The following is a 12,324-nucleotide window of genomic DNA, read 5'->3' as shown; positions in this document are numbered from 1 at the left end:
GCCTGTGTGAAGTGCCAGGCAAATTAGGAGGCAGGCCCAGTTCTAAGGGTTAAAACATGCAAACAAACTAAAAGCAAACAAAGCATGCATGGTGTTCATTAACCTTTAAGAAACTAAATGTGCAACTACTCTAAAAATCACATGCAAGATGTTTTAATAAAAGTCTTTGACCGCGTCTTGCATAAGATTTGTTAGTAGTTTCATTTTTTTGTCTTTGTCACATGTAACGCTAAGCTACTACACAGAGAATCAGTACCAAAGAAAAGCAGAATATAAGAACAAAATGAAAACAAAGTAATTTGCAAGTAAAAACACTAATTTTCACCTCTATTTCTGGCTTTACACAGGCACAGAATGCCTTGACATAGGTGCAGATCCCTCCTACACAGGTGCAGAAGTGTCCAAAAATCTCTTGGTCGCCCTGTTTCTTGAGTTTTTCAACTGCAAATCAGCTCAAAAGGCACTCAAAACATGGTTAAATGGTTAGTTCACATCAGGTTCACCAATTAATGTAGATAGGAATTTGGAATTCATCAAAGCAAATAGCAAATTAGACTAGCTCAATCACAAAACTAGATTGCAATGATAAGAAATCCTAAAAACATTCAATCGAGATATGAAAACAAGACATTCAAATCAAATGCAAACCATCACAAATGTGAATATCTCCTCCATAATTCTCCATTGTCCTTCTTTCTCCTTCAAATTGCTTTGTTTGTGGATCTCACCTACAAATGCAAAGGCATAGCATGAAAGAAAGATGAAATGGCATCGTAAGGATACTAGAAGCATGATTGATTCTCTAAAAATGTGATTAGTTCGATAATGTGATTAATTGATCCTTTGATTGAAGAAACTCATCCAATTTATAGACAAATTGGAGAGATGACAAGATTAGCATGAAGAGATTTGAAAGGAAATTTCAAATCAAGAATGACAAATATGACAAATTATGACAAACTTGACATGCAAAATTGATTGATTGACAAATTATGACAAAATTGACAATATTGAAATGCAAAATTGATTGATTGACAAATTATGACAAATTGACTTGCAAGATTGATTGATTATGACAAATTATGACAAATTATGAGAAAATTGAAAATGGCATTCCCATGAAATTAGGAGAAATATTAGAAAAATAGGAGAAATAGAAAATTAGGTTTAGAAATGATGAATTGGAAATTAGGTAAATTAATTAATAATTTTTCATTCATTAATTAATTCACAAAAAGAGGGGGAATTAATTAGCCAATTAAATAAATATTTAATTGTGACAAGAAGACTTATGATAAATAAATAAATTATTTAACCTAGAGGGAAAATGACAAACAAGATTAAATGAACAAATCATAAAACCCTAGAAGATGAATTAGAAATGCAAGGACGACAATTAGGTCTTGACAAAAGATAATTGATGTAGGGTCGATCATGATTTCTGATTGACAAAGGACCAATGTTGATAAACGATTAAGATTGGTTGACAAATTGACCAAGATTGACAAAGAGATCAAATTGATAGGTGCCAATTGACGAGGAACAATGACTAATTGATCCAAATTGACATGATTGAAAAGGAAAATGATCGATGATGAATCGATCACAAAATGACAAGATTGACAAGGACGAAGATCAATGACAAATCGATCGCAAGATGACAAGATTGACAAGAGGGCAAGGATCGATGACAAATCGATCACAAAATGACGAGATTGACAAGAGGATAAGGATCGATGATGAATCGATCGCAAGATGACAATATTGACAAGAGGACAAAACCCTAATTCTATCATCGATTAGGATTGACGATGTCCAAAATGAAAATGAATTGACGATGTCAAAATATGCCAAATGAGCATGCACATTGATGCGACAGGATAAGATCAACCAAAATCATGACTGAAGATTATTATCGACAAGACCAAATTTGAAAGTGAGACAAATGAAGAATGCAGAAGAAGGACTCGATGCTCGTAAATGACAATGACCAAGTGCGCAACATAGAAGAAATGTTAATGCGACGCAAAAACCCTAAAATAAGGCAATGCGCAAATGTTAAAGTATGACTCCGCAAGTGGTGACCATTTTTAGATGTCTACACATACATCCTATTACAATGATATGCCATGCCGGCTTGAGACCAAAACAATAATAACCAATCCATAAATCATCCCAGTAATATGTAGAGAACATGTTAACATGATACCGGTCCATAACCTAGATAGGCATCAGACCTAATCTAAGTCCACCATGCCAAAGCAATGTCTTCAAATAGTTGAAGCACAATCAAACATCTTCAACATCCTAAAATCCATCTAGAAGCTGCACCAACACCACTTATGCAACCTGTCAAGATTTATCAGTGAAAGCTCTACCGGTTAAACCTTAAACCCATGCTAGTAAGCATTTACAAGAGTGTATGAGAGCATCCGATCACCAAGTCAATACCAATTGACCAAAACATGCTCTAGAAGTATGTAACACATAAAATCAAACATATTCCATTGATCCAAACATGTCGGAAGTATCCAACATATAGTCTCTTCTACTGGTAACACTAGATCTTCTACCGGTAACCAAAGCCTATCTATCGGTAACCAAAACCTATCTGTAGGTAACCAGCCATAACAACTAGTGTTGACATAAATGACAAAACATAATTGCAACACATAATCAATTCATCCATATTGCCAACAATCCCCCCTTTGGCATTGATGTAAACACTAGATGTGAAAAACATCTAAGTACTAAGAAATGCCAAACAAGTCTTTCCCTATGGAAGGAAACAACCAATCTCCTGTATATAGATCTGAATATTAATAACTCTCCCCATGTGAATAATATCTTTGTAAAGTTTTGAATTTAATTTTCACATCACTATCTCTCTCCCTTTGACATCAATGCCAAAAATCTGACAAAAGTATCAAAGCAAGAATATAAACCTCTGAATCTCAAAGTTGACTAGTCCCCTTGAGTAGTAGCACCACTCATCAGTGCTGGAATGAATAATATCTCTGATAATGCATGTCATACTGATGACAAAATGCATCAATCAAGTCTTTGCCAAAGGGGCAAAAACCCCTAACCTATCTTTCAAATCCTCAAATGATTCCTTAGACAATGGTTTAGTGAATATATGTGCAATTTGCTCTTTAGTGTTCACATAAACCAATTTGACTTCCTTTTCTTCTACCTTGTCCTTCAGAAAGTTATATTTTATTGATATATGTTGAGTCTTAGAGTGAAATACCGGATTCTTAGACATGTCAATAGCTATAGATTTATCATAGTAGATAACTACTGGTTCACTACAATTTACCTTGACATCCTTCAACATTTGCTTCATCTACAAGACTTGAGTGCAATTAGTTGTTGTTGCAACATACTCAGCTTCTACAGTAGATAAAGAAATGCATGATTGTTTTTTGCTGATCCATGAAACCAATTTCTTTCCAAAAAAGAAAGCTCCACCAAAAGTGCTCTTCCCGTCATCAGTATCTGCTGCCCAATTTGAATCAGCATATGCACATAAAGTGAAATCATCATCTCTAGAATATCATAAGCCATATTCTGTTGTTCCTTGCAAATACTAGAATATCCTCTTTATTGCACATTCATGATTTTCTTTAGGATTACTTTGATATCTTGAAACAATACTTACTACATTAATAATATCTGGTTTAGTATGAGTTAGATATAACAAACCACCAGTCATAGACTTATACCTTGTTGGATTTACCGATGTATATGTATCCTTCATATATAATTTCTCACTTGCCACCATAGGAGTAATTACTGGTTTTGAATTATCCATACCAAACTTCTTCAACAATTCCCTCGTATACTTAGTTTGATAGATAAAAATGCTTTTGTTAGTTTGAGTAATCTGCAAACCTAAAAAAAATCTCATCTCACCAATCATGGACATTTCAAATTTATTCTTCATATTATTAGAAAATTCCATGCATAATTTATCTTCCCCTCCAAAAATGATATCATCAACAAATACTTCAATAATCAGAATATCATCATCAGTGATCTTATAATATAAATTACTATCAACACTGCCTTTAGTAAAATCAATCTTCAAAAGATATTTATCCAACCTTGCATACCAAGCTCTAGGAGCTTCTTTCAATCCATATAAAGATTTCCTCATTCTGCAAACCATATCTTTATCATTAGTCAGTGAAAATCGATCAAGTTGCTCAATGTATACTTCTTCCTCAAGTTCACCATTCAAAAACTTACATTTAACATCCATTTGATAGACCTTATAGTTCTTATAAGCTACATACGCAAGAAATAGTCTAACAACTTCAATTCTAGCTACAAGTGCAAATGTCTCACCATAATCAATTCATTCCATTTGAGAATATCCTTTACAAACTAGTCTAGCCTTGTTTCTTACAACTTGACCATCCTCATTCAGTTTATTCCTAAAAACCCATTTAGTTCCAATAACATTCTTGTTTTTAGGTTGGGGAACTAAAGTCCAAGTCTCATTCTTCTCTATCTGATCTAATTCATCTTTCATATCTTTTAACCAATGTTTATCTTTACAAGCTTCAATAACAAATGTTGATTCAATTTGATAAATAAGACATACCTCTTCATTTGCCAGTCTTCTTCTTGTCATAACTCCCTTGTTCCTATCTCCAATGATTTGATCTTCAGAATAATTTAATCTTACATACCTTGGTGTCTTTTGAACTTTAGGTTCACTATTCTAATCATCAGTCACATTTTACTTTTCTGATTGTACTGGTGTAACTATCTTAGTTTCCTGTACCAGTTGAGGCATTGACACTTCAGTTATGATCATTTCCACTGTTGGTTCCCTATCATATGATATAGATTGATTTCTGTATTGCTCATCCACTTTACAATTAGCACTCTCCATAATTTTTTGTAATCTTTTGTTATAGCATCTATATGCTTTTCTTTGAATTGAATAACCAAGAAATATCCCTTCATAACATCTAGGACCAAAATTCCCAATTGAATCATCCCTTTTGATATAGCATTTACTTCCAAAAATTCTGAAATATTTAACAATAGGTGTATGCCCAAACCATAACTCATAAGGGGTCTTACCAGTTTCACCTTTGATGTGAACTCTATTGAATGTGTAGACTATTGTACTCATTGCTTCTCTCCAGTAGATGTGAGGAAATTTGGCTTCCATCATCATAGATCTTGCTGCATCCAAAATGGTTATGTTCTTTCTTTCCACTACTCCATTCCATTGAGGAGTCCTAGGTGCAGATAACTGTCTCCTAATTCCATTTGTCTCACAATAACTATTAAATTCATGAGAAGTGAACTCAGCGCCTTGATCTGATCTTAGACATTTGATTTTCAATCTAGTTTCTATTTGAAACTTTTCTTTAAAGATCTTGAACTTCTCAAAGGCTTTAGATTTCTCCGTAAGAGAAGTCACCCACATCATTCTATAATAGTCATCAATAATCAGCATGAAATACCTATCACCTTAAAAGCTTCTAGTCCTTGCTGGACCACATAAGTCAATGTGAATCAAATCAAGCACATCATTAGATTTATCATGAAATAGCAGAAACAGATATCGTTAAGCAATACAACTTAACAATAAAACAGATAATAAACACAATGTAACCATACTACATAAGACCATGATTTGTTCATGGAAAACCCAGAAAGGTAAAAAATGTGGTGGGAAGCCTACCCACAGTCAGATGATACTTCTATAGAAAGTATGTGATACAATGAGGGGCTTGCATATGTAGGAAGGCACACTACCTAGAGTGCACTGCTCATTACAAAAGAGTCTCATTGACTACAGAGAGGTTATAACCACCTCAAGATGAATGGAAAACAATCCAAAGTAATGAACTATTAGAGATATCATTTACCATACCTGATTATAGTCCCAATTAAGCTCAATACCACAGGCCTTTGACCTCTTCCTTAATCCTAATTCGATCACCTATGATCGACCAAATCTCCTTCGCATATGATATTACATTTCACGACCATGATATCTTATTTACAATGAGATATTACATCAATTTATACCAATCCTAAGGCCTAAACCAATTTGGTCGGCCACCTAAAAGATATTACAATAACATCATTACATACATCCATATTACAATGATATGCCATGTCGGCTTAAGGCCAAAACAACAATAACCAATCCATTGTTGGCATATGTGTAGAGTTTGATGACATGATGATTTTGTATGTTATCATTGATGTCAATATGCTAAAGTATGAACTGGTATATTGAAGTAAGAAAACTAGAAAGAGAACCGGTATGATGGTATGAACTGAACCGACATGATGATGTGAACCGGTATATGTGAAAAGGTGAACCGGTATGTTGGAATGTGAACCGGTATATGCAAAGTTTGTATCAAGGTTTCATTTGATATGACTACTAGTTGGTAGTCTCAGCTTCAGGGTTTCTAGTTGATGCATTCCAAGTCTGTGTGATTTGACCAACGACATCCTATGATGAGTTAGCATTGAAATGAAGATCAGATCATGTTGCCACATCAACCATGTGCACATGAAGGATTTCCTTGAGGATCTTGCATTAAGAAGATTGATTCTATCTACCTTGGGAATGTACAAAATCTTACTAAATGGTGGAGAACGCGTGATGGGTTATCAGCTTCTAGAAGCGGCAAAGAATGAATGATGTAGAATTTCTTGAGATTTGTTCAAGATTGTTTTACCCTATGGAATGTCTTTAAACGGTCATGATTGGACTGACTGTATTGTTAACCTAGATGCTTAGGGTTTTAGGTTTTTTTTCCACCGACCTAATTGTTGTCTATAAGGTCGATGATGATTCTCATTTGAAGTGGTTGGCAAATGTGTATGTGTAAAGTGATTCTTGCTAGACCGGTGCAGTGAGTAGAGATCTGCAGAGTGTGATTGCAGATGTAAAGGAACTAAAGTGGATCTACCTTGGCATTAAGTGTTGTTATCAGATCAGTGTATTACCTATTGACTTCTAACCATTTCAGTAGTTGGAAAATCCCTTTACCGGGTAGCTTTAATAGGCTTTTTGTAAATCCTTTAATAGGGTGACTCAAAATCATTGAGTTCTTTAAATCCTCTAACAAGGTAACCTTTAACAGGGTTTTAACCTCTAACCAGGTATTTAACCATCCCTTAATCAAGTGATCCCTAGCTGGATCAATTCCTAGCAGAACCTGTTGTAGAGTCCTTAACCGGACTAGGCTCCTAACAGAGCGGACTTCAAAAGAGTTCAAGAACAACTTGTGGGTATTCATCCCCATCGTGGTTTTTCCCAATTGGGTTTCCACATGAAAAAAAGTGTGTCATGTGTGATGCCTTTTCATGTGATGTTTAGTGTTTTTTATTAAGCAGTAAAAGCATGTTGATCGAGTGGTCTTTATATTTCTAATGTATTACTTGTTTAAGCATATGGGTGAAGTGGAAATGAGATATTAGGTTTTGTGAAGATCTAAGTGTTACTGGTTTATGTCTTTCACAGTCATACTGTGTTTTACCAGTATTGCCTTGATTTAGATCGGTGATACTGTTTACCAGTTAGTGTAGTCTTTGCAGTTTAAGTTGTTAAAGAAGTTTTTGTCTATACTGATTCACCCCCCCCTCTCAGTATCTATTGAGTATTTACTATTTATCATTATTCATCAATTGGTATTAGAGCATCCTCCAGGTCCTATGTATTATAAGCTTAACCGCATGAGGAAAAGATCCTATTCTAATGATGAAGACGGAAGGTCCTAAGTTCAACAGAGATAACTTTAAGATATGGAAGGATAGAATGAAGATATAGATTAAAATCATGGGTGCTCAACACCAAAACTATGTTGAGAATACTTATGTTGTCCCTATTGATACTCTCACTGATGGTCAAAGAAAAGAAATTTAGGAGAATGGGCAAGTCATGGAAGCTCTTATCAATAGTTTATCTGATGTTGAGTTTATAGATGTTCAGGATAAAGACAATCACAAAGTTGTATGGGATACTCTGGAGTCTATCTATGGTGGTGATGAGCATGTGAAGAAAGCTAAGGAAGAAAGCCTTAGAGGAAAGTTTGAAGACATGTAGATGGTTGAAGGAGAGACCATTCAACAATATGGGATAAGGATTAAAACTATTGTTGGAGACATCAAGAGTGAAGGAGGTACAATGGATGATTCCACCATTGCTAGCAAAGTCTTGAGATCCTTATTGATAGTCTATGCAATAAGGGTTGTCGCTATTCAAGAGTTGAGATCTATTGCTAAGTTGACCGCATATGAGCTAAATAGTTATGATGGTAGTGTTTAGAAGACTGATTCAACAATTAAAGCATCTGTTGCACTATCTAGAAAGGGAAAAGAAGCTAGTACTAGCTATGAACCTAGACAAAGAAGAGATATGGATGATGAGGAGATCCTGATGGAATTTGAAGCTCTTCTTGCCAAGAGACTTCCTAAGAGAACTGGAAAATATAGAGGTAAGCTCCCTTTGAAATGATTTCTTGCAATAGGATAGGATACATTGCTATAAACTGTCCCAATAGTGATAATAAGGACAAACTGGAGAAGTTCAAAAAGTTCAAAGGAGGAAATAAGAGAAACTGTCTTGTTGCAGTTGATGAAGGTGTCACTAATGATGAATCAAAAAATGAAGAAAGCGAAGACATAGTTTTTGTAGCCATCAAGGAAGAAGTGTCAGACAAGAAGGCTCTTGTCTCCCACTTTGATAATTCTAATGAGTGGATTATTGACAGTGGTTGTTCTCACCTCATGACTAGTGACTGGAGAAAGTTTTTGTCTCTGGAAGAGTATGATGGAGGTGTAGTCTGATTTGGTAATGATGCACCATGTATGGTAAAAGGAAAAGGGTCCATCTCTCTAAATGGAAAAAGCAGTGCTGATAATGTGTATTAGGTAGAAGGTCTCAAACATAACCTTTTGAGTGTTGCTTAGCTGAATGATAAAGGACTCACTGTGGAATTCAAAGATGGAGTGTGTAAAATAAAAGGAAAGAGTGGTGAACTGATGGCCACTGATATGTAGACCAAAGTTAACTTATTTTAGTTAAATACAAATATCAGTCAATGTCTAATGGATAAGTTTGATGACAGTTGGATATGGCATAGGAGACTCTCCCATGTAAATTTTGATAATATTGTGAAGGCCAGTAAGATCAAGGCAATTAGAGGATTGCCTATGCTGAACAAACTAGAGAATCCTTTGTGCAGAGAATGTCAACTGGGGAAAATGTCTTCCTCAACCTTCAAAGGTAAATCTTTCACAATAGATAATTTACTTGATCTTGTGCATATTGATTTGTGTGGTCCTATGAAAAATAGGAGTGTTCAGGAAGATAGGTACTTTATGATTCTTACTGATGATTACTCAAGAATGATGTTGGTCACATTCTTGAAAGACAAGTCTGAAGCTTTTGGAAAGTTTAAAGCCTTCAAAGCACTAGTTGAAAAGGAAAGCGGTAAGAGGATCAAATGCCTTAGAACTGACCAAGGAGATGAGTTCAATAAGTACTATAAAGAGAAAGACATCAAGAGGCAATTGTCTGCCCCCCAGACTCCACAATAGAATGGCCTAGCAGAAAGGAACAACCGGACTATAGTTGAAGCAGCCAGAACGATGTTGATTCAAGGGAAGGTTGCTCACACTTTTTGGAGAGAAGTGATGAGCACTGTAGTCTACACTATGAACCGGGTACTCATCAAGAAAGGTAAGGATAAAACTCCTTATGAGTATTGGACTGGTAAGACTCCCATAGTAAGCTACTTTAGAGTGTTTTGTAGAAAGTGTTATATTAAGAGAAGTGAACACCAGAGCAGGATTGATGCAAAATATGATGAGGGAATATTCCTAGGGTATTCCACCAAGAGCAAAGATCTCAAGTGTTTTAACAATAGGACTCAGAGAATTGTTGGAATTATCAACATTAGAGTTGATGAAACCTCTGAGAAAGTTGAGGAAACTAGCAGTGAGAAAGAGGTAGATGAACCAGATGTAACCTTCTAGGAACTGGTTACAAAACAACCAAGTACCAGTAACAATTATCCTACACTAGTAGATGCTGATGAAGATGAGGATGAAGAGGAAAAGAAGGAGGAATTAGTTAAGATCATTCCTAGGTATGTAAAGCTGCATCATGATCCAAAGCAAATCATAGGGGATAAAGATGCAAGAATTCTTACAAGAAGAAAGGAAAGAGAAAATTCTTGCATGATTTTTGAATTTGAGCCCAAAACATTTAAGCACATAAAGATGAAGACTAGATTAAGGCTATGGAAGAGGAACTTGACCAAATAGAAAAGAATGGTACATGGTCTTTGGTACCCAGACCTAAGCATAAAAATGTTATTGGCACCATATGGGTTTTTAGAAACAAGTTGAATGAAGATGGCACAGTGGTAAGAAACAAAGCAAGATTGGTATGTAAGGGATATGCTCAAGAAGAAGGAGAAGACTATGGAGAAACCTTTGCTCCAGTAGCTATATTGGAAGGAGTTAGAATACTACTTGCATATGCAACCTTCAAGGGATTCAAAGTGTATCTGATGGATGTGAAATCTGCATTCCTAAATGGAATACTTGAAGAGGAAGTGTATATAGAGAAACTAGGTGGGTTTGCCCTATCAGAAGACAGTGATATGGTATGTAGGCTACATAAAGCCTTGTATGGATTGAAGCAAGCACCTAGAGCATGGTATGAGTGTTTACACTCCCATCTTGTGAAGATTGGGTTTGAAAGAAAAAGTGAAGATAGCAATATCTATCTGAAGTCAGAAGGAGATTAGATTTTGATCTATGAAGTGTTTGTTGATGACATAATTTTTGGTGGAGGTGACAAGATGAACCATGCATTTGCAGATGAAATGAAGAAGGAATTTGAGATGTCACTAATTGGAGAGATTAAGTTCTTCATTGGACTACAGAATCAACAAATGAAAGATGGTATCTTTATCACTCAGTCCAAGTATGTCAAAGAGGTGTTGAAGACCTTTGGCATGGAAGATAGCAAACCGGTTGGTACACCAATGATGATCGGTTGTAAATTATCAAAAGAAGATGACTCAACATTGGTGAATGAGAAGGAATACCGATTAATGATTGGTAAGTTGCACTATGTAGTACACAACAAACCAAACATTACACATGTAGTGGGCATTGCTGCACATTTCTAGAAAAGTCCAAGAGAATCCCACTTGGTAGCAGTCAAGCGGATTCTTAGATATCTGAAGGAAACTATAGACTATGGATTGTGGTATCCATATAGTAATGATTTCAATCTCAAAGTGTTTATAGATGCCAATTGGCCTGGTAATGTGGACGACTAGAAGAGCACAACCGGTGGTGCATTCTTTCTTGGTGGTAAACTAGTCTCATGGATGAGCAAGAAGTAGAGTTGTATCTCTTAGTCTACAACATAAGAGAATATGTAGCAGCATTTATGAACTGCACTCAGACAATTTGGATGAAGCATGTATTAAGTGGTTTCAAAGTCTCTGAGTATATTTTGTGACAACACAAGTGCAATTAATATTTCCAAGAATCTGGTATTGCATGCTAGAACCAAGCACTTCGAGCTCAAGTATCATTTCTTGAGGGGGAAAGTTCAAAACAAAGAGGTTGTATTGGAACATGTTTCCAGTAAGGAGCAGTTAGTAGATATATTCACCAAGCCTCTACCAAAGGCTGCATTTACCTATTTAAGAGGTGAATTAGGGGTGTTGCCCCTTCAAGAGGTGAACTAAAGGTATGTGCTCCACATCAGTTAGGTATTGCATTGTCAAATCTTTTCAAGATTGGTGTGTTGAAGGATGCTACTCCTCAGGGGGAGCAGCATAATGGAACATGAATGTTTCTACCTCCACTTTGGCATTGTTGTCAAAGGGGGAGAAGATGTGAAGCAGAGAAGATATCTGCAGTATTGAAGACATATTATGGAAGAAGATGTAGAGATATCTTTGTGTATTGCCATCAATTCCAAAGGGGGAGAGTGTTGGCATATGTGCAGAGTTTGATGAAATGATGATATTGTATGTTGTCATTGATGTCAATATGCTGAAGTATGAACCGGTATATTGAAGTAAGCAAACTGGAAAGAGAATCGGTATGATGATATGAAGTGAACCAGTATGATGATGTGAACCGGTATATGCAAAAAGGTGAACTGATATATGCAAATTTTTTATCAGGGTTTCATTTGCTATGACTACTGATTGGTAGTCTCAGCTTCAGGGTTTCCGGTTGATGCATTCCAAGTCTGTTTGATTCGACCAACGACATCCTATGATGAGTTAGCATTAAAAT

This window comes from Cryptomeria japonica, chromosome 2 (genome assembly GCF_030272615.1).
Source record: "Cryptomeria japonica chromosome 2, Sugi_1.0, whole genome shotgun sequence".
Taxonomy (NCBI): Eukaryota; Viridiplantae; Streptophyta; class Pinopsida; order Cupressales; family Cupressaceae; genus Cryptomeria; species Cryptomeria japonica.
This window is presented reverse-complemented; position numbering follows the sequence as displayed.